This window comes from Pan paniscus, chromosome 9 (genome assembly GCF_029289425.2).
Source record: "Pan paniscus chromosome 9, NHGRI_mPanPan1-v2.0_pri, whole genome shotgun sequence".
In the NCBI taxonomy this organism is placed as follows: domain Eukaryota; kingdom Metazoa; phylum Chordata; class Mammalia; order Primates; family Hominidae; genus Pan; species Pan paniscus.
The window spans coordinates 111,109,360-111,132,222 of NC_073258.2; the positions used below are offsets into that span (position 1 = coordinate 111,109,360).

The window sequence follows — 22,863 nt, forward strand, 5'->3', positions numbered from 1 at the left end:
GGGAAGCTGAGGCAGGAGAATCACTTGAACCCAGGAGGTGGAGGTTGCAGTGAGCCGAGATCACGCCACCGCACTCCAGCCCGGGCAATAGCGCAAGACTGTGTCTCAACAAACAAACAAACAAACAAACAAACAAAACCATGTTCATGGTAGGAAATTTGGAAAAGCAAAAAGAGCAAAACAAACTCACCTATTAATTGTTCTACTTCCCAGAGACAAACATTGCCAACATGTTGGTGAATATCCTTCCAGTCTTTTATATCCCTTGAATTGTAACTTGTTTTCTCTCATTTTCAATAACAATAATCAGGAACATTTCGGGGCCATGCATTTTATAAATGTAGGTTCTAATATTTAAACATTTTTTTTTCCTATGAAAAGGAAAAATAAGACAACCAAATACTATTGTTGAACTGATTCTAAAGGCTAGTCAGGTGGCTATTATAAAAAATAAATATGTAATTACTGCCACCTAAAGGAAAATTGTTAAACATACTGAAAAGATATTTTAAGATTATGTTTGATATATGAAGCTATTAAGGGGGCTAATTTTGTGTTTTTAAAAATTTTTCGTTCTTTTAACAGGTTGCTTTTATCCTTCGTTTGAAAAATTATTCATTTGAATCAATGAATAATTACTATATTATTCATGAATAATATTAATAGTGAATATTCATGTATTTATTATATAAGTAATATATTCACTAGCATAAAATTTTTAAGTGACAAAATTATATACAGTGAAGAGTAGGTCCCTGTATTACTTCATTTGTGTTGCTATACAAGAATACCTAAGGCTGGGTAATTTATAAAGAACAGAGGTTTATTTGGTTCATGGTTCTCAGGCTGTACATGAAGCATAGTGCTGGCATCTGCTTCTGGTGAGGCCTCAGGAAGCTTCCACTCATGAAAGAAGGCAAAGAGGGAGCTGGTATGTTACATGGCAAGAGAGAGAGCGAGAGAGAGAGAGAGAGAGATAGAGAGAGAGGAGGTGCCAATCTCCTTTAAACAACCAGCTCTCATGTGAATGAACAGAGCGTGAACGGAGCAAGAACTTCCTCATTACCATGAGGATGGCAAGGTGGATCTGCCCCCATGACCCAAACACCTCCCACCAGGTCCCACCTCCAACAGTGGGGAGTTCTCTCTCTCTCTCTGTCTCTGTCTCTCTCTCTCTCTCTTTCTTTCTTTCAACAGAGTCTCACTCTGTTGCCCAGGCTGAGTGCAGTGGCGTGATCTGGGCTCACTGCAACCTCAGCTTCCTGGGTTCAAGTGATTCTCCTGCCTCAGTCTCCCTAGTAGCTGGGATTACAGGCACCCGTAGTTCGCCTAGCTGATTTTTGTATTTTTAGTAGAAACAGGGTTTTACCATGTTGGTCAGGCTGGTCTCAAACTCCTGACCTTGTGATCCGCCCGCCTCGGCCTCCCAAAGTGCTGGGATTACAAACGTGATCCACCGTGCCCGGCCCTGGGGAGCATATTCAACATGAGGTTTGGAGAGGGCAAACATCCAAACTACATCAATTCCCTATCTATCTCTGCCCTCTTAACCGTAATTCCCCTCCACAAAGTCGATTGCTACAGGCAGTTTCTTGTGTATTTTTTCAGAGATAGTCTGTATATACATAAGACTCAATGTTTGTGAATGTGTATGTGTATAATGATACATGCATTAAAATACTCACAGGTGGTAGTATATGGACCCATTAGTCTCCACTTTGTTTCTGTTTGTGTATTTTGTCTTGTTTTATTTTCAGTATCCGGAGATCACGTCAGCATATATTGGGATGGCTTTAAAACAAATGCGGGCTGGGCGCGGTGGCTTATGTCTGTAATCCTAGCACTTTGGGAGGCCAAGGCAGGTGGATCACTTGAGGTCAGGAGTTTGAGACCACCCTGACCTACATGGTGAAACCCCTTCTCTACTAAAAATACAAAAACTAGCTGGGCATGGTGGCTTGCGCCTGTAGTCCCAGCTACTTGGGAGGCTAAGGCAGGAGAATGGCTTGAACCCAGGAGGCGGAGGTTGCAGTGAGCCGAGATTGTGCCATTGCACTCCAGCCTGGGCGACAGAGCAATGCCTTGTCTCAAAAAAGAAAAAAAATTAAAATAGGCTGGGTACGGTGGCTCACACCTGTAATTCCAGCACTTTTGGAGGCCGAGGCGGGTGGATGACTTGAGGTCAGGAGTTCGAGACCAGCCTGACCAACATGGTGAAACCCTGTCTCTACTAAAAATACAAATATTACCCAGGTGTGGTGGCACGTGCCTGTAATCCCAGCTACTCGGGAGGCTGAGGCAGGAGATTTGCTTGAATTCTGGAGGCGGAGGTTGCAGTGAGCTGAGATCACATCTCTGCACTGGGCGACAGAGTGAGACTCCATCTCAAAAACACCCCACAAAAATTGTATTTCATTCAAACATAATCTGTTTTAGAGTCTCCAATTCATAGATATTTAAGTCATCTCTGTTTTTGCTATTTCTTATTCAATGATGGAAATCTTTGTACATAAATTGTTGTACATAAATCTTTGTACATAAATCTCTGCATATGTGTCAAAAATATGTATAGAGTATGATCCTAGGAAGGAAATTGTTGAAGCCTTTGATTCCTTATCCAACTCTAACCCTTCCTATTTCCCTGTCTTCATTTTTCCAATACAGTTATATAAATTGCTTAGTTGTCCAGGCGCAGTGGCTCATGCCTGTAATCCCAGCACTTTGGGAGGCCGAGGTGGGCGGATCACGAGGTCAGGAGATCAAGACCATCCTGGCTAATGTGGTGAAACCCTGTCTCTACTAAAAATACAAAAATTAGCTGGGCATGGTGGCATGCGTCTGTAGTCCCAGCTACCCAGGGGGCTGAGGCAGGAGAATTGCTTGAACCCAGGAGGCGGAGGTTGCAGTGAGCCGAGATTGCGCCACTGCACTCCAGCCTGGGGCAACAGAGTGAGACTCCATCTCAAAAAAAAAAAAAACTTAGTTAAGCCAAAAGTCAGTGTTTACATTTTTGTCACTATTAAATATTATGCACCACTGAACCAAATAGGATCTTGTCATCATATCTTCTTTCTTGTATAACCTTCTGCTTTTTCTGACATTAATAATTGCTAATCCCCTTCATCACTGGCCAAATTGCTTAGTTTTCTACATACAATTACTATTTTTTTCTATTCAAAGGATACTGGAGATTTGGCAAACTTTTGGTAATCCTTTTCCTCCAAATTCCCAAACACATTAAATAATTACTAAAGGTTGGGCATGGTGGCTTATGCCTGTAATCCCAGCACATTGGGAGGCCAAGGCAAGAGGACTGCATGAAGCCAGGAGTTCTAGAGCAGCGTGGGCAACATAAGGAGACCCCTCTACAAAAAATAAAAGCAAAAATAAGTCGGGTGTGGTGGTATGTGCCTCTAGTCCTAGTTACCTGGGAGGCTGAGGTGGGGGGATCACTTGAGCCCATGAGTTCCAGCCCATAGCAGTGGGCTATGATTGTGCCACTGCACCTCAGCATGGGTTGACAGAGACCTTGTCTCTAAAAATATATTATTATTATAATAATAATTAACAGTTATGTTTTTCTCCCTAGATAGTTCCCTTTTGTTCTTTCACAGCTTTCTGCCTTTGGGATGGCTGCTTGCTAGGTATAATAGATGTTTTATTTGCAAGATATTTTCTCTCAGAATTTTGAGGGCATTGCCCTGTTGTCTTCTGGCATTTTGTATTGCTATTGAAAAGGCTGATGCCAGTCAGATTGCTGATCCATAAGGCAATATGTGACCTGGTTTTTCATTCTGGAAGTTTTTAGTATCTTTTCTTTATTTCCAGTATTCTAAAATTTTAAAATTAATTGCCTTAGAGAGTGTGGCAGAGACGGGTATTAGACCATCAAAAAAATGTCCTTCTTCCTTGGTGCAGAGTGGTTTAGAGGAAGCCTGTGCCTGGCACTGCTCAGCATTTCCCAGCCCCGTCGCATTCAGGAAGAACCTTGTGACTGGTTCTTTCTAACAGAAGGAGTGTGAGCTGAACTGATGTGTGTCAGCTGAGGTGGTGGTGGTGGGGTCAAGGGCAGGGACTGGAGTGGAGGGCATGACAAGAAGGGATGCAGCTAGTTCAGGAAGACCAGTGTCAGAGGAGTCAGGGCCCAGGGATCCAATGCTTCCACTCTATCCCCAGTGCCAGCCCTGCACCCCACTCCTGCCCCTGCTTGGTGCTCAATGACCCTGTGTCTGGCTTCTCTGGGGAGAACTGACTCTGTCTTATTCACTTCCCTTTCTCCAGGCTCTCAGGTAATTTTCTCTACTCTGATAAGTAAGTTGCTTCTCATTCTTTCCTTTTCCATCTTCCAAACACTTATTGAAATCCTTTTCTGTTATTCTCTTTATCTTTATGAATTTTATCGTTTTACTTCCCTTAACCGTCATTGTGATGGCTTGGGGAGTGTATTAGGTTCCAAGGGCTGCTGTGACACATTACCACAAAATTAGGGGCTTAACACAACAGAAATTTATTCTTTCACAGTTCTGGGGTCCAGAAATCTAAACTCAGTTTCTTTAGGCCTAAATCAAGGTGTTGGCAGGGCCTCTTTCGGCTTCTGGTGGCTGCTGGCATTCCTTGGCTTGTGACTCCATCACTCCAGTTTCTGCATGATCACAATTTCCTCCTCCTCTTCTGTTGGTACCAAATCTCCTTCAGCCTCTCTCCTATAAGGACACTTGTGATTGTATTTAGGGCCCACCCAGATAATTCAGGATAACCATCCAAAGATCCTTGACTTAATTACATCTGCCACGTACTTGCCACATAAAGTAACATTCACAGATTCTGGAGATTAGGATGTAGACACATCTTTGGGAGCCATTATTTAGCCTACGACAGGGAGAGAAGATGAAAGCATATGGTCAGTCTACAATATTTAATGGGGGTTCTTTCCATGTTTTCCTCTAGTGCCTTGCAATTTCCTTTTAGCATTTCAATCTTTGATCTAATTGGAATCTATTTCAGAATGGAGCTTCCTTGTTATCCCAAACGCCAATTTTTAATTTTATTATTTTATTTTATTTTTTTGAGATGGAATCTTGCTCTGTCACCCAGGCTGGGGTACGGTGGCACAATCTCAGCTCACTGCAACATCCACTTCCCGGGTTCAAGTGATTCTCCTGCCTTAGCCTCCTGAGTAGCGGAGATTACAGATGCCCACATCCAAGGTGGCTAATTTTTTTTTCTTTTTTGTATTTTCAGTAGAGATGGGGTTTTGCCATGTTGGCCAGGCTGGTCTTGAATTCCTGACCTCAAGTGATCCGCCCATCTCGGCCTCCCAAAGTGCTGGGAGTACAGACATGAGCCACCATGCCCGGTTGCCAATTTTAAAATATTTTGTCTTTTCTCCCTGGATATGAAATAAAAGTGATTAGGTCTTAAGATAAAAAAATTAAAACACATTTATTTTCCTGTAACATGCAAAAATGCAAAAAAAAAAAGAAAGTAAAATAAAATAGATATAATTTTGGAGAAAATGCCTTTGCTCACTGTGGATTCTGGAGGGTGTGAGTGATGGACAGGTCCATCTGTGCATGGAGAATGGAAACCCCTTCTCCAGGATCACCCTTTACCTTAGGAGAACACCTCAGCTCCAGGCACCAAGCAGGAGTATCATAGGCACTTAGCTTTACTCCTATAGACAAATAAGAGTGGGGAGACTACACTCTTTCCAGCCCTTCCCAGTCTTACAAGGAGTGACACACTTTGTGGCCTACAAGCCTGTCACTGCAATTCATGCAGTGGGTGGTAAGAGGACAAAGCATGCTAGGTCCCTGATCCGACCTCCCAGGGATGACAGGTCTGGCTACTCCTCAAACTGAACCTGAAAGAATGCAAATGGTTCAAGTTTTCACCCTGATTCTGGCACACCCCGAGGCAAAAATAGCCATTTGCCTTCATACGAGCTTCTGTGTAGGCTGTGAATAAGGAGGTTTCTATCTCAGCTTTCTTTTTCTCATTTAAAGACAACTGAGAGTACGACAGGGTAATTGTTTTGTTTTAAAGCACTGTAATTTAGTTCCTTTCTGGACCTTCTATGTATGAGTCATTTTCTGTAGCAGTGCTAAGAGATGCAAATAGAAAAACATTATTTCTGAAAGCTTGAGATTTCAAGCTGGGCCTTTTATTCACATTCTCTTGCTAGTTTTAGTCTTACTTGTGACATTCATGTTATTAGAAGAATGACACAATTTCAATCACATTTTTGTCCCATGTACTAATGTAGCAAACAATTTCACAACCTTCCCTTTCTTTTACATGTGAGTCATTATCATTTGGTTTTGTTCTCCTTTACTCCTGAACTCACTATCTCCTGATCACATGTATACACATTTCTCTGATATCCTAGATCTTTAGGGGTGATCAAGATTTTTGTATATTCTGTTTTGTTGCTTTCATACCCGCTAGTATCCTTTTTAAGTTTGACTCTCTTATACTTTGGGAGATGCCAAACAAATACTTCAGGAGAAAGGAGGCAGTGTGTTGAAAGGAAGTTGACAAAGCAAGAAGAAAAGAAGAAGAAGATATAAGGAGGAAACGTAGTGGCTCTTAAACAAAGATCTTGCATCTTTTCCTTCTTTAATTTTTTTTCTTCTTTTTTTTTTTTTGTTTTGAGACAGAGTGTCACTCTGTCATCCAGGCTGGAGTACAGTGGTGCAACCTTGGCTCACTGCAACCTCCACCTGCTGGGTTCAAGCGATTCTCCTGCTTCAGCCTCCTGAGTAGCTGGGACTACAGGCGCAGGTTACCACGCCTGGCTAATTTTTGTATTTTTAGTGGAGGTGGGTTTCACCATGTGGGCCAGGCTGGTCTCGAACTCCTGACCTCAAATGATCCACCCACCTCGGCCTCCCAAAGTGCTGGGATTACAAAACAGAATTGCTTGAACCCAGGAGGGAGAGGTTGCAGTGAGCTGAGATCGCGCCACTGCACTCTAGCCTGGGCAACAGAGCGAGACTCCATCTCAAAAACAAACAAACAAACCAACCAAACCCAACTTTGAACCCAGAATCAGAAAGCAGATTTAATTTGGAACTCTATAGAATGTCTGCACACGAACAGATGCCATAGCCGTAACAAAAATTAGGGCGACAGCCACTTTTCTTGCATCTCCTCCTTCCTCCTTTTTTCTTTGGCTTTCTTGTATAAACCTTAGCATAAGGCATGGTTGCTTGGTTTACAAAATATTTGTTTATGAAAGTTGCAAAGGTGAGAAGAGGGATTTCAGAATCAGAAAGACTGGGTTTCAAATTTTGGCTTTGCTCTGTGACCTTCGGCAAATTATATAACTTCATTAAGCTTCAGCTTTTCCCTAGTAAATATTTGACTGATGAGAGGTAAATGAGAAAATTTGTATAAAAATCTTAGTATAGTGCTTAGCATTTCAAGCAACCCAGAATATCAACTAATTTGTTAAATGAATATTTCTTGAATATTTACTGTATGCTGAACTGTCTGCCAGGTTGAGGCTGCTGTGGTGAATTGGACAGGTAAGATTCCTGGCCTTGTGAAGCTTGCATCCTGGTGGGAAAAACAGACAATAAACATGTAAACAAATCAATAAAATAACCAGATGGTGAGAAGCCCTGAAAGAAATTTTAAAAAGTGTGTTATTAAGAACAGCAGGGAGGATCTGTGTCCTATGCTGGGGAAGTCACGGAAGATTTCACAGCAGCCTGAAGAATGAGAAAGAGCCAGCTGTACTATGAGCTGTTTAAGACAGAGGAAATTGGGTCACTGGCTTAGAGAGAGATTGGGTTCTACTCACTGTCAGAGGCCAGCAGTGCAAGGTTCCTCCTTATCTTCTTATGGCCTGTGTCCTTCTATAGCCCTGGCCACTGAGAATTGGCTCAGACTGTGACTGTGACTTGCTGTCCTCAACTTCCTTATCCAACTGAAAATGGATGGTCCATCATAGTCACCCTCTTGAATAGATCCCCAACTCCCTTGTCCTTTTAATTGTACTTTAAACTCACTTGGCCAAACTCAAACCCTGGTTAAATCCAGCTCTCTGCCCTACTCCATGTCTTTGCCCATTGAGTATGGTGGAAGAATAGCCCACAATCTCATTGGCTGGTTCTATGGTCTGAATGTTGGTATGCTTTCCAAAATCATAGGCTGAAACTTAATCCTCAATGTCATAGCATGGAGGTGGAGACTTTGGGGGAAGTGATTAAGTCATGAAGACTCTGCCTTCATAAATGGGATAATGTAAAGGAGATTAAAAGGAGGCTGTTTGCTCCCTTCTACCATGTGAGAATGAAGCAAGAGGTACCATCTCTGTGCAATGAGCCCTTACCAGACATTGAACCTGCTGGCACTTTATCTTGGACTTCCCAGCCTCCAGAACTGTGAGCAATACATTTCTGTTGTTTATAAATTACCCAGTGTAAGATACTTTGTTATAGCAGCACAAATGGACTAAGACTAAGGACCTCAGTTCCACTTTAAATTCGCCGAGGTCGTTATGCTACCAAGCAATCTTATGAGATTCCCCTGTTCCCTCTCTCTTCTACTCTCCCTACTCCAGGTTCATGAAGAGAGGGGTTGGAGTATCATGATCTCTACTCCCCCTCCACCAGGTAGATAAGAGAGGGGCAGCTGTGTGAACCCAAGCTTGCCTAGCCCCAGCTCCCCTTCCTGCCACTCTCTCTACTCAGACCCTGGTCATTCCATTCTTCAAAGCTCAGCTATTCTCTCTCTTGAAAAGTGCCCTTTTTCCATCAAACACATAAAACCTGTTCAAAGAACTAAGGCAGCAGGTGATTCTTGGCATCCAACAGGAGCTTACAACAAAGGGTGGGAGTATGTAAGACAGGATCCTTTATCAGTTGCCCCACTAACCTTGGGCAAAATCACAAATTTCCATCTCTGAGATGTGCTCTGATGATGATGTGTGGGAGAGCATTTTAAAAAGTAGTAGAGCGCTAAGCACATCCACAAACTATAATCCAATTCAATAAATTATATCACATCTTGATAATCAAATGTTGCAGAAATTTTAATTACTCCATGTATTATTGTAATAATTACTCCATGTATTATTAATTACTCCATGTATAATTAATAAGTCATGGGTATTTAGGGAATTACAAGCCTTTTAAATGTATTTTTTCCTCTTTCCCTCAAATACATACACACCATAAAATCACAGCCTTATGGCTTTAATTTTAATATACTTGTTAACCTTTTATTTCTAATCCAATGAGTATCACAAATCCACCTCCAACCCACCTTAATTCCTAAAGTTTTGTATGTTTGCAAAAACAAACTCTTGGCATTCGGATTAAAATCAAATCTGTTGTTCTTTCCATGGCACATTGCTTTGTCCTGCTGGTTACTTTATTAGTTCATTTCAGGGTCCTTCCGCTGGGAGTTCTCACTCAGACTGGCTGGGGAGAACTCTGGCAGGCTGCCTAATGGACTCTTAGGGTGTGGAATCCACAGTGAATTCCCCGTTCAAATCTTCCTCTGAGAAATTTTGATACTTGCCAGACTGTTTCCTTTCTACTCGGGCTCCATCTACTGGACAAAAATGACCAGTAGTGCCTGCGCTTCTCCATTATGGCTTTGCAATTTTCAAATTAGGTGGAAATCTAATACACCTTCTCTTTGTTAAAAGAAACACTTTAGACAAATTAAATTTAACAGTGTTTGAGCAGAGAATGATACAATAGTTGGGCTGCCCCCAGAACCAGAATAGGTTCAGAGCAAACCCGGGGCTACTACGTGGTTGAATAACATTTATGGAGAAAGGAAAGTGACGGACTAAAGACAGAAGTGAGGTACAGAAACAGCTGGATTGGTGACAGCTGGGTGTTTGCCTTATACAAACAGTTGGCCACCTGTGATTGGCTGAAACTCAGCTGCTGTGATTGGCTGAGCCTCAGCTGCTTGTCACAAGAGTACGTCATAGTCTGTTTGCACATTCAGTTAGGTTACAGTTCACTATGTATGGAGAAACCTTTAGGCTGAACTTAAAATATGTAAGGAAGTAGCTTTAGGCTAAACTTAATTTAACATTTAAATTTAATTTTACACATTAAAATTATTGTCCTAGTTTGTTCATGCTGTTGCAACAAAATACCGTAAACTGGGTAGCTAATACACAACAGAAACTTATTTCTCACAGTTTTGAAGTTTGAGAAGTCCAAGATCAAGGTGCCAGCAGATCTGGTGTCTGGTGAGAGCCAGCTTTCTCATAGAGCACGACTTCTTGCTGTGTCCTCACTTGGTGGAAGGGGCAGAGGCCCTTTTAAAAGGGCACTTAGTTGATTCATAGGACTCTGCCCTCATGCCCTAGGCCTCCAAAGGCCTGCTTTGTAAATACCATCCTCACCTTGGGGGTTAGAATTTCAACATACGAATTAGCGGGGGACACAAACATTCAGACCACAGCAATTATACTTAATTCTGCCTTTTCAAGGTCTCTGCTCTATTCCTGGACACAAAGAGTTTAAATGTTTTTTGGTCCTACCTCCTGGATACATTTTCTTTTCTTTTTTTGAGACAAGTTCTCACTCTGTTGGCCAGGCTGGTGTGCAATGGTGTGATCTCGGCTTACTGTGACCTCTGCCTCCCAGGCTCAAGCGATCCTCCCACTTCAGCCTCCCAGTAGCTGCAACTACTGCCACCATGCCTGGATAATTTTCATATTTTTTTTTCTAGAGATAGGGCTTAGCAATGTTGCCCAGGCTGGTCTTAAACTCTTGGCCTCAAGCAATCTGCCCACTTGGGCCAAAGTGCTGGGATAACAGGTGTGAGCCACCACGCCTGGCCCTGGACACATTTTGCTTTTTGGAGGAAAGTTCTAGTGTCCTTTAATAGTAATTAATTATTTGGACTAAAGACTTTTGGAAGCTACAGACTTTCATTCATGTTACAGGTCCTAAATTGCTGTTTTCAGTGTGCAAAGGTTGCCTTTCTGAAGAACCTTCCATTAATAATTTTTACCTCTATTAGGATCACATGGACTGACTTGAGTCTTGGGTTTTTTTTTTGTTTTTGTTTTTTTTTTTTTTTTTTGAGACAGTCTCGCTTTGTTGCCCAGGTTGGAGTGCAACGATGCGATCTCGGCTCACTGCAACCTCTACCTCCTGGGTTCAAGCGATTCTCCTGCCTCAGCCTCCTGAGTAGCTGGGACTACAGGTGCACACCACCACGCCCTGTAGTTTTTTGGGGTTTTTTTGTATTTTTTAGTAGAGTCGGGGTTTCACCATGTTAACCAAGATGGTCTTGATCTCTTGAACTCATGATCAGCCTGCCTTGGCCTCCAAAGTGCTGGGTGGTTCTAAGTGAACACATTTCTTATATAGTTTTCCAGGCCCTTTAACCTCCTTCTCTCAGGGAAATCTGGTCCAAGAGATTATCTGCAAATTTCTTTTGTTTTTTTTTTGAGACAGAGTCTCACTCTGTCACCCAGGCTGGAATGCAGTGGTGTGATCTCAGCTCACTGCAACCTCTTCCTCCCAGGTTCAAGAGATTCTCCTATCTCAGACTCCTGAGTAAGTGGGACTACAGGCATGTATCACTGTGCCTGGCTAATTTTTGTATTTTTAGTAGAGACAGGGTTTCACCATGTTGGTCAGGCTGGTCTTGAATTCCTGACCTCAGGTGATCCACCCGCCTCAGCCTCCCAAAGTGCTGGGATTACAGATGTGAGCCACTGCGCCCGGCCTATCTATAACTTTCTAACAGTTGGAATTGCATTTTTGGCTGTTTCACTTTACTTCTGCGCTGAGGTTTGATGAAAGAAATAATGTATACAGTGGTCCATTTCCAAGACAAAGTGCCTTGAATCGGCTTCAGTCAGCAAACTACAGAAGAAACAGGATATACCAGGCCCCTGCTTGGATAGCCAACGCCTGCTTGTCGGCCCCCGTCCCCTCCCACCACCTTAGTTGCCCTCACCTGAACCAAAGAAGTTTAAGATGAAAGTTTACCAGCCTGCAAAATAGCTCACTTTGTCTGTTCTTATCAGCCTGCCCAGCTATTTAGGTCATAAGTCAAATTCTTGAAGAGTCCATAAGTTAAGTAGGATTGCAATGTATTGTGGCCTACAACAAAATGCAGCAGGACAACCCTGAAGAAGACACCCAAAGCCCCTACCCAACCACCATTCGGTGACGTCTGGGAAGATTATGACCCCATAGTCCTCAGCCTATGAGGAACTGGGGGAGGGACCTGTGCATGAGGGCATAAATTGCTTGTTGAAACCATGCTGGGTGTGCCTGCCTATCAAACACTCAATCTTGCTAGACTGTCCTTAGAAGTCTCACTTTCCCTGTTCTCCAGGTCTTTGAGTCCATTCTTTGATTTGAAGGGGTGAGTTTGTTTCTCACATTCGAGGATGAGTTTCTTCAGTTCATTATTTTTTTCAGTGAATATTTATTGAATGCCTCCTATGAGCAAAACACTGGTTTAGGCATCAGGAGTGTATTAAAGTTGCTGCCCTCCTGAAGAGTATATTCTGGAAGGTAGGGGGAAGTGTTGAAATGAGGACAGACAACAAATAAGTAAACACATAGAATGCGAGATGGTCGATTGGTGCAAGACTCTATAGTATAGAGAATAGTAAAGCAGGGAAAAGGAGATGGAGAGTAGGGGGTGGGCAAAAAAATTATATGGTTTGCAAAAGCTTCACTAATAAAGTGACATTTGAAAGACACCCAAAGAAAATGAGAGAATGGGGCATGTGGCTGTCTGGGGGAAAAACACTGTAGGCAAAAGGAAGAGTAAATGAAAAAGCCCTGAGGTAAAGGCGTGTGTGGCTGGAAAGGAATTGAGGGATAGGAAATAAGATCAGATAGGCAGGAAGCAGCAGTTCATGTGGGGCCTTGTAAGCCACTGTAAAGATTTTACCTCTGCACTGAATAAGATATGAAGCCATTTGCGTACTTTCAGCAGAGGAGTGACATTTATAGTAAGATTGTTCTGGCTATTATATTGAGAATGGACAACAAGAAGAGCAAATGCAGAGGCACAGAGAGAAAACCTATGGCTACTGGAACAATCCAGGCAAGAAAGCATGGGGGCTTGGACCAGAGTGGTAGAAGATGGAAGATAAGAAGCGATCTGACTTTAATAGATCCTCAGGATTAAACTGACAGAATTTGCTTATGGATTGATTGGATGTGAGATGAGAGATGAAGAGAGGCCGTAAGCATGACTGCAAGGTTTTTGGCTTAAGAAAACTAGAGGGTAGAGTTATGATTAGTTGAGATGGAGAAGACAATGAGAGGAGAGAGTTTTTTTTTTTCAAGGGAAGTAATAAAGAAATCAATATATCCATTTTGCATGTGTTAATCTGAGAGTCCTGTTAGACATCCAAGTAAAGATATTGAGTAGGTAGTTGGAAAATCAGATTTGGAATTCGGGGTAGAGGCCTGAGCTGGAGGTGTAAATACATGCTTCAGCAACAGATGATATTTAGATATATTTTAAAGCCAGGAACCTACATTAGATTTCCAAACAGAAACAGGGGAAAATAAAAGTTTGAGGATTGATCCCTGAGGCACTGCAACAGTTAGAATTGGGAACATGAGGATAAACCAGCAAAAGAGACTGAGAAAAGACCCCAAGATAGGGGCAGAACCAAGAATGCTGTCCTCCAAGACAACAGAAGGAAGTATTTGCCACATGACAAATGATGCGGGTGGGATCAAGTAAGACAAGGACAGAAAATAGACCATGACATTTAGCTATGTGGAAATCATTGATGACATAGATTAGAGCAATTTCAGTGAAGTGATGAAGTGAAAGTTTAAATTTGATGGTTTAAGGAAAGGATGGGGGGATAGAAATGGAAGATAGTGTATACATTGGTCGTCTCTTAAAAATAATAATCCAAACTGGAAACAACTCAACTATCCCATCAACAGGTGAATACATAACCAAATTGTGTATAAAGAGTATAAAGAGAGAATGAGAGGAGCGACAGAGAAGATAGATTATCTGTAACTCTTGTTTGTTTTTTTGTTTCGAGACAGGCTCTTGCTCTGTCGCCCATGCTGGAGTGCAGTGGTGTGATCTTGACTCACTGCAACCTCCACTTCCTGGGCTCAAGGGATCCTCCCACCTCAGCCTCCAGAGTAGCTGGGTCTACAGTCATGAGCCACTTTGTATTTTTTTGTAGAAATGGGGTTTCACCATGTTGCCCAGGCTGGTCTTGAACTCCTGAGCTGTGATCTGCCCACTTCAGCCTCCCAAAGTGCTGAGATTACAGGTGTGAGTCACTGCGCCCAGCCAAGTATCTGTAACTCTTGAGGAATTTTTCTGTAAAGAGGGACAGAAAAATGAAACAGTAGCTGGAGGGCAAAGTGACATCAAGAAAATCAACTTCATTGAGGCATAATTTACGTACAGTAAAATGTTCATATTTTAATTGCACCTTTTTATGAGTTTTGACAAATGTACGCATACACCTTTAGTAGCCACTGCCACAGTCAATATATAGAATATTTCCATCATGTCTGTACTCTTGCACCCTTACCCACAGGCAATCACTGATCAGATTTGGTTTTCTGCTAGTTCTAGGATTAATGTGATTGAATCATACAGTATGTAATCTTTTTATTTTAATTAATTTTAAGTTTTTATTTTTAGTAGAGATGATGTCTTGCCACATTGCCCAGGCTGGTCTCAAACTCCAGGCCTAAAGGGATCCTCTGACTTTGGCCTCCCAAAGTGCTGAGATTATAGGTATGAACCATCACGCTCGGCCTATATGCAATCTTTTCTGTCTGGTTTCTTTTGCTTAGCATAATGTTTTTGAAATTTGTTCCTGTTGTTTTTATTAGCAGCTTATTCCTTTCTCTTGCTGACTTGTATTCTGTTTTACAGACGTGCATAATTTGGTTATATATTCACCTGTTGATGAGACAGTTGGGTTGTTTCTAGTTTGGACTATTACTAGTAAAGCCATGACAACAATCGTGTGCAAATCTTTTTAAGGATAGCATTTCATTTCTCTTGACTGTGTCATTCTGGGTCACGTAATATATATTAACTGTATATTTAACTTTATAGGAGACTGCTAGAATACCTTCTCAAGTAAGTGTACCATTTCACATTCTTAACAGTTGCCTCACATCATTTCCAACACTTCATATTGTCAGTCTTTTACATTTTAGCTATTCAAATGAATGTATAGTAGTATATATTTTTGTGGTTTGAATTCCTTGATGAGTTAGTTATAATGGTGAGTATCTTTTCAAGTGCTTACTCGCAAATCCTATTAATTCTTTTGCGAGGTATTTGTTCAGAAGGTTTTTGCCCATTTTAAGTTGGGTTGTTTTTCTTGTTATCAAATTGTAAGAATTCTTTATATTCTGGATACAAGTCCTTTGTTAGATATATGTGTGGTGAATATTTTCTCCCAGTCTATGGCTTGTCTTTTTTTATTTTCTTATCAATGTCTTTCAAAGAGCAGCAGTTTTAATTAGAAAAAAGTCCAACTTATCAATTTTTTTCTTTTTTTTTAACTTTTTATTTATTTATTTATTTTTTATTATACTTTAAGTTCTGTCACATAGGATACATGTGCCATGTTGGTGTGCTGCACCCATTAACTGGTCATTTACATTAGGTATATCTCCTAATGCTATCCCTCCCCCCTCCCCAAACCCCACAACAGGCCCTGGTGAGTGATGTCCCCCTTCCTGTGTCCAAGTGTTCTCACTGTTCAATTCCCACCTATGAGTGAGAACATGCGATGTTTGGTTTTTTTGTCCTTGCAATAGTTTGCTGAGAATGATGGTTTCCAGCTTCCTCCATGTTCCTACAAAGGACATGAACTCACCCTTTTTTATGGCTGCATAGTATTCCATGGTGTATATGTGCCACATTTTCTTAATCCAGTCTATCACTGTTGGACATTTGGGTTGGTTCCGGTCTTTACTATTGTGAATAGTGCTGCAATAAACATACGTGTGCATGTGTCTTTATAGCAGCATGATTTATAATCCTTTGGGTATATACCCAGTAATGGGATGGCTGGGTCAAATGGTATTTCTAGTTCTAGATCCCTGAGGAATCACCACACTGTTTTCCACAATGGTTGAACCAGTTTACAGTCCCACCAACAGTGTAAAAGTGTTCCTATTTCTCCACATCCTCTCCAGCACCTGTTGTTTCCTGACTTTTTAATGATCGCCATTCTAACTGGTGTGAGATGGTATCTCATTGTGGTTTTGATTTGCATTTCTCTGATGGCCAATGATGATGAGCATTTTTTCATGTGTCTGTTGGCTGCATAAATGTCTTCTTTTGAGAAGTGTTTGTTCATATCCTTCGCCCACTTGTTGATGGGATTGTTTGTTTTTTTCTTGTAAATTTGTTTGAGTTCATTGTAGATTCTGGATATTAGCCCTTTGTCAGATGAGTAGGTTGCAAAAATTTTCTCCCATTTTGTAGGTTGCCTGTTCACTCTGATGGTAGTTTCTTTTGCTGTGCAGAAGCTCTTTAGTTTAATTAGATCCCATTTGTCAATTTTGGCTTTTGTTGCCATTGCTTTTGGTGTTTTAGACATGAAGTCCTTGCCCATGCCTATGTCCTGAATGGTATTGCCTAGGTTTTCTTCTAGGGTTTTTATAGTTTTAGGTCTAACATGTAAGTCTTTAATCCATCTTGAATTAATTTTTGTGTAAGGTGTAAGGAAGGGATCCAGTTTCAGCTTTCTACATATGGCTAGCCAGTTTTCCCAGCACCATTTGTTAAATAGGGAATCCTTTCCCCATTTCTTGTTTCTGTCAGGTTTGTCAAAGATCAGATAGCTGTAGATGTGTGGTATTATTTCTGAGTGCTCTGTTCTATTGCATTGGTCTATAACTCTGTTTTCGTACCAGTACCTTGTTGTTTTGGCTACTGTAGCTTTGTAGTATAGTTCGAAGTCAGGTAGCCTGATGCCTCCAGCTTTGTTCTTTTGGCTTAGGATTGAGTTGGCAATGCGGGCTCTTTTTTGGTTGCATATGAACTTTAAAGTAGTTTTTTCCAATTCTGTGAAGAAAGTCATTGGTAGCTTGATGGGGATGGCATTGAATCTATAAATTACCTTGGGCAGTATGGCCATTTTCACGATATTGATTCTTCCTACCCATGAGCATGGAATGTTCTTCCATTTGTTTGTATCCTTTTTTATTTCCTTGAGCAGTGGTTTGTAGTTCTCCTTGAAGAGGTCCTTCACATCCCTTGTAAGCTGGATTCCTAGGTATTTTATTTTCTTTGAAGCAATTGTGAATGGAAGTTCACTCATGATTTGGCTCTCTGTTTGTCTGTTATTGGTGTATAAGAATGCTTGTGATTTTTGTACATTGATTTTGTATCCTGAGACTTTGCTAAAGTTGCTTATCAGCTTAAGGAGATTTTGGGCTGAGACAATGGGGTTTTCTAGATATACAATCATGTCATCTGCAAACAGGGACAATTTGACTTCCTCTTTTCCTAATTGAATACCCTTTATTTCTTTCTCCTGCCTGATTGCCCTGGCCAGAACTTGCAACACTATGTTGAATAGGAGTGGTGAGAGAGGGCACCCCTGTCTTGTGCCAGTTTTCAAAGGGAATGCTTCCAGTTTTTGCCCATTCAGTATGATATTGGCTGTGGGTTTGTCATAGATAGCTCTTATTATTTTGAGATACGTCCCATCAATACCTAATTTATTGAGAGTTTTTAGCATGAAGGGTTGATAAATTTTGTCAAAGGCCTGTTCTGCATCTATTGAGATAATCATGTGGTTTTTGTCATTGGTTCTGTTTATATGCTGGATTACATTTATTGATTTGCATATGTTGAACCAGCCTTGCATCCCAGGGATGAAGCCCACTTGATCATGGTGGATAAGCTTTTTGATGTGCTGCTGGATTTGGTTTGCCAGTATTTTATTGAGGATTTTTGCATCGATGTTCATCAGGGATATTGGTCTAAAATTCTCTTTTTTTGTTGTGTCTCTGCCAGGCTTTGGTATTAGGATGATGCTGGCCTCATAAAATGAGTTAGGGAGGATTCCCTCTTTTTCTGTTGATTGGAATAGTTTCAGAAGGAATGGTACCAGCTCCTTCTTGTACCTCTGGTAGAATTCGGCTGTGAATCCATCTGGTCCTGGACTTTTTTTGGTTGGTAAGCTATTAATTATTGCCTCAGTTTCAGAGCCTGTTATTGGTCTATTCAGATTTAACTTCTTCCTGGTTTAGTCTTGGGAGAGTGTATGTGTCGAGGAATTTATCCATTTATTCTAGATTTTCTAGTTTATTTGTGTAGAGGTGTTTATAGCATTCTCTGATGGTAGTTTGTATTTCTGTGGGATCAGTGGTGATATCCCCCTTATCATTTTTTATGGTGTCTATTTGATTCTTCTCACTTTTCTTCGTTAGTCTTGCTAGTGGTCTCTCAATTTTGTTGATCTCTTCAAAAAACCAACTGCTGGATTCATTGATTTTTTGAAGGGTTTTTTGTGTCTCTATTTCCTTCAGTTCTGCTCTGCTCTTAGTTATTTCTTGCCTTCTGCTAGCTTTTGAAACTGTTTGCTCTTGCTTCTCTAGTTCTTTTAATTGTGATGTTAGTGTGTCAATTTTAGATCTTTTCTGCTTTCTCTTGTGGGCATTTAGTGCTATAAATTTCCCTCTACACACTGCTTTGAATGTGTCCCAGAGATTCTGGTATGTTGTGTCTTTGTTCTGGTTGGTTTCAAAGAACATCTTTTATTTCTGCCTTCATTTCATTATGTACCCAATAGTCATTCAGGAGCGGGTTGTTCAGTTTCCATGTAGTTGAGCAGTTTTGAATGAGTTTCTTAATCCTAAGTTCTAGTTTGATTGCAATGTGGTCTGAGAGACAGTTTGTTATAATTTCTGTTCTTTTACATTTGCTGAGGAGTGCTTTACTTCCAACTATGTGGTCAATTTTGGAATAAGTGTGGTGTGGTGCTGAGAAGAATGTATATTCTGTTGATTAGGGGTGGAGAGTTCTGTAGATGTCTATTAGGTCTGCTTGGTGCAGACCTGAGTTCAATTCCTGGATATCCTTGTTAACTTTCTGTGTCGTTGATCTGTCTAATGTTGACAGTAGGGTGTTAAAGTCTCTGATTATTATTGTGTGGGAGTCTAAGTCTCTTTGTAGGTCTCTAAAGACTTGTTTCATGAATCTGGGTGCTCCTGTATTGGGTGCATATATATTTAAGATAGGTAGCTCTTCTTGTTGAATTGATCCCTTTACCATTATGTAATGGCCTTCTTTGTCTCTTTTGATTTTTGTTGGTTTAAAGTCTGTTTTATCAGAGACTAGGATTGCAACCCCTGCCTTTTTTTGTTTTCCATTTGCTTGTTAGATCTTCTTCTATCCCTTTATTTTGAGCTTATGTGTGTCTCTGCACGTGAGATGGGTTTCCTGAATACAGCACACTGATGGGTCTTGACTCTTTATCCAATTTGCCAGTCTGTGTCTTTTAATTGGAGCATTTAGCCCATTTACATTTAAGGTTAATATTGTTATGTGTGAATTTGATCCTGTCATTATGATGTTAGCTGGTTATTTTGCTCGTTAGTTGATGCAGTTTCTTCCTAGCCTTGATGGTCTTTACAATTTGTCATGTTTTTGCAGTGGCTGGTACCAGTTGTTCCTTTCCATGTTTAGTGCTTCCTTCAGGAGCTCTTTTAGGGCAGGCCTGGTGGTGACAAAATCTGTCAACATTTGCTTGTCTGTAAAGGATTTTATTTCTCCTTCACTTATGAAGCTTAGTTTGGCTGGATATGAAATTCTGGGTTGAAAATTCTTTTCTTTAAGAATGTTGAATATTGGCCCCCACTCTCTTCTGGCTTGTAGAGTTTCTACCAAGAGATCCACTTTAGTCTGATGGGCTTCCCTTTGTGGGTAACCCAACCTTTCTCTCTGGCTGCCCTTAACATTTTTTCCTTCATTTCAACTTTGGTGAATCTGACAATGATGTGTCTTGGAGTTGCTCTTCTCGAGGAGTATCTTTGTGGTGTTTCCTGAATTTGAATGTTGGCCTGCCTTGCTAGGTTGGGGAAGTTCTGGATAATATCCTGCAGAGCATTTTCCAACTTGATTCCATTCTCCCTGTCACTTTCAGGTACACCAATCAGATGTAGATTTGGTCATTTCTCATAGTGCCATATTTCTTGGAGGCTTTGTTCATTTCTTATTACTCTTTTTTCTCGAAACTTCTCTTCTCACTTTATTTCATTCATTTGATCTTCTATCACTGATACCCTTCTTCCAGTTGATTGAATCGGCCACTGAAGCTTGTGCATTCATCACATAGTTCTCATGCCATGGTTTTCAGCTCCATCAGGTCCTTTAAGGACTTCTATGCATTGGTTATTCTAGTTAGCCATTCGTCTAATCTTTTTTCAAGGTTTTTAACTTCTTTGTGTTGGGTTCAAACTTCCTCCTTTCGCTCAGAGAAGTTTGATCGTCTGAAGCCTTCTTCTCTCAACTTGTCAAAGTCATTCTCCATCCACCTTTGTTCCGTTGCTTGTGAGGAGTCGCGTTCCTTTGAAGGAGGATAGGCACTCTGATTTTTAGAATTTTCAGTTTTTCTGCTCTATTTTTTCCCCATCTTTGTGGTTTTATCTACCTTTGGTCTTTGATGATGGTGACGTACAGATGGGATTTTGGTGTGGATGTCCTTTCTGTTTGTTAGTTTTCCTTCTAACAGTGAGGACCCTCAGCTGCAGGTCTGTTGGAGTTTGCTGGAGGTCCACTCCAGACCCTGTTTGCCTGGGTATCAGCCACAGAGGCTGCAGAACAGCGAATATTGGTGAACGGCAAATGTTGCTGCCTGATTGTTCCTCTGGAAGTTTTGTCTCAGAGGGGTACCCAGCTGTGTGAGGTGTCAGTCTGCCCCTACTGGGGGGTGCCTCCCAGTTAGGCTACTCAGGGGTCAGGGACCCACTTGAGGAGGCAGTCTGTCCGTTCTCAGATCTCAGGCTCTGTGCTGGGAGAACCACTACTTTCTTCCAAGCTGTCAGACAGGGACATTTAAGTCTGCAGAGGTTTCTACTGCCTTTTGTTCTGCTATGCCCTGCCCCCATAGGTGGAGTCTACAGAGGCAGGCAGGCCTCCTTGAGCTGCGGTGGGCTCCACCCAGTTCGAGCTTCCTGGCCACTTTGTTTACCTACTCAAGCCTCAGCAATGGTGAGCTCCCCTCCCCCAGCCTCGCTGTGGTGTTGCAGTTTGATCTCAGACTGCTGTGCTAGCAATGAGCGAGGCTCTGTGGGCATAGGACCCTCCGAGCCAGGTGTGGGATATAATATCCTGGTGTGCTGTTTGCTAAGACCATTGGAAAAGTGCAGTATTAGGGTGGGAGTGACCCAATTTTCCAGGTGCCATTTGTCACTGCTTCCCTTGGCTACGAAAGGGAATTCCCTCACCCCTTGCACTTCCCAGGTGAGGCGATGCCTCGCCCTGCTTCGGCTCATGCTCGGTGCACTGCACCCACAGTCCTGCACCCACTGTCCAATAATCCCCAGTGAGATGAACCTGGTACCTCAGTTGGAAGTGCAGAAATCACCCGCCTTCTGCGTCGCTCATGCTGGGAGCTGTAGACTGGAGCTATTCCTATTCAGCCATCTTTGAACTGCCCCCCCTAATTCAGGTACCAATTTTTTTCTTTTCTTTTATTTTTTTGAGACAGATTCTCGCTCTGTCACCCAGGTTGGAGTGCAGTGACATGATCTTGGCTCACTGCAACCTCCGCCTCCAGGGTTCAAGCAATTCTCCTGCCTCAGCCTCTCGAGTACCTGAGATTACAGGTGTGTGCCACCATGCCCAGCTAATTTTTGTATTTTTAGTAGAGTTGGGATTTCATCATATTGGCCAGGCTGGTCTCAAACTCCTGACCTCAAGTGATCTATCTGCCTGCCTCGGCCTCCCAAAGTTCTGGGATTACAGGCATGAACCACTAAGCCCAGCCAATTTTTTTTTTTTTGTTTGAGACAGAGTTTTGCTTTTGTCACCCAGGCTGGGGTGCAGTGGCATGAACTTGGCTCACTGCAACCTCCACCTCTTGGGTTCAAGTGATTCTCCTGCCTCAGCCTCCTGAGTAGATGGGAACCTCCCGAGGTGCACATCACCACACTTGGCTAATTTTTGTATTTTTAGTAGAGACCGGGTTTCATCATGTTGGTCAGGCTGGTCTCGAACTCCTGACCTCAGGTGATCCACCTGCCTCGGCCTCCCACAGTGCTGGAATTACAAGCGTGAGCCACACAGCACCTAGCCCCAGCTGATTTTTTTCTTTTCTTTTTTCTTTTTTTTGAGGCAATTTTTTTCTTTTATGATTTGTGTTTTTGTGTTCTTTCTAGAAAATCTTTGTCTACTTCACAGTCATGAAAATGTTTTTCTGTGCTTTGTTATAAAGGGTTTATTGTTCAGCTTTTTTGTTCAGATATGTGATCCATTTGAGTCAATATTATGTATCATTTGAAGAAAGGATCAAGGTTAATTTTTTCCTTTGAAAATGGTATCCCTTTATTCCATCCCCACTTGCAGAAGACACTGTCATTTCTTCATTAAATTACTTTGGATGCTGTGTTGAAAGTCGACTGACCATTGCAAAAGTGGGTTCTATTTCCTGGTTCAGCTTTCTCACTCCCTTTCAACCTCCCTTTCTTCCTTCCTTCACTTTTCTTAAATTTCTTTTTTGTTATTAACCAAAGTTCATACCTTATTCAGATTTCCCTAGTTACATTTCCTTAGGTCCTAATGTCTTTTTGCTGTCCCAGGATTTCATCCTGGATACCACATTACATTTAGTCATCATGTCTCTTCAGGTTCCTTTTGGCTGTGACAGTTTCTCAGAAATTTCTT

The 22,863-nt window shown here is 41.6% G+C and overlaps 1 long non-coding RNA gene across 1 annotated transcript in view; it reads left to right on the top strand.

The window, feature by feature from the left end:
* The window catches only part of LOC106635306 (uncharacterized), a 52,355-nt gene that overhangs the window by 12,014 nt on the left and 17,478 nt on the right, over positions 1-22,863 (top strand). The window lies entirely within an intron of this gene.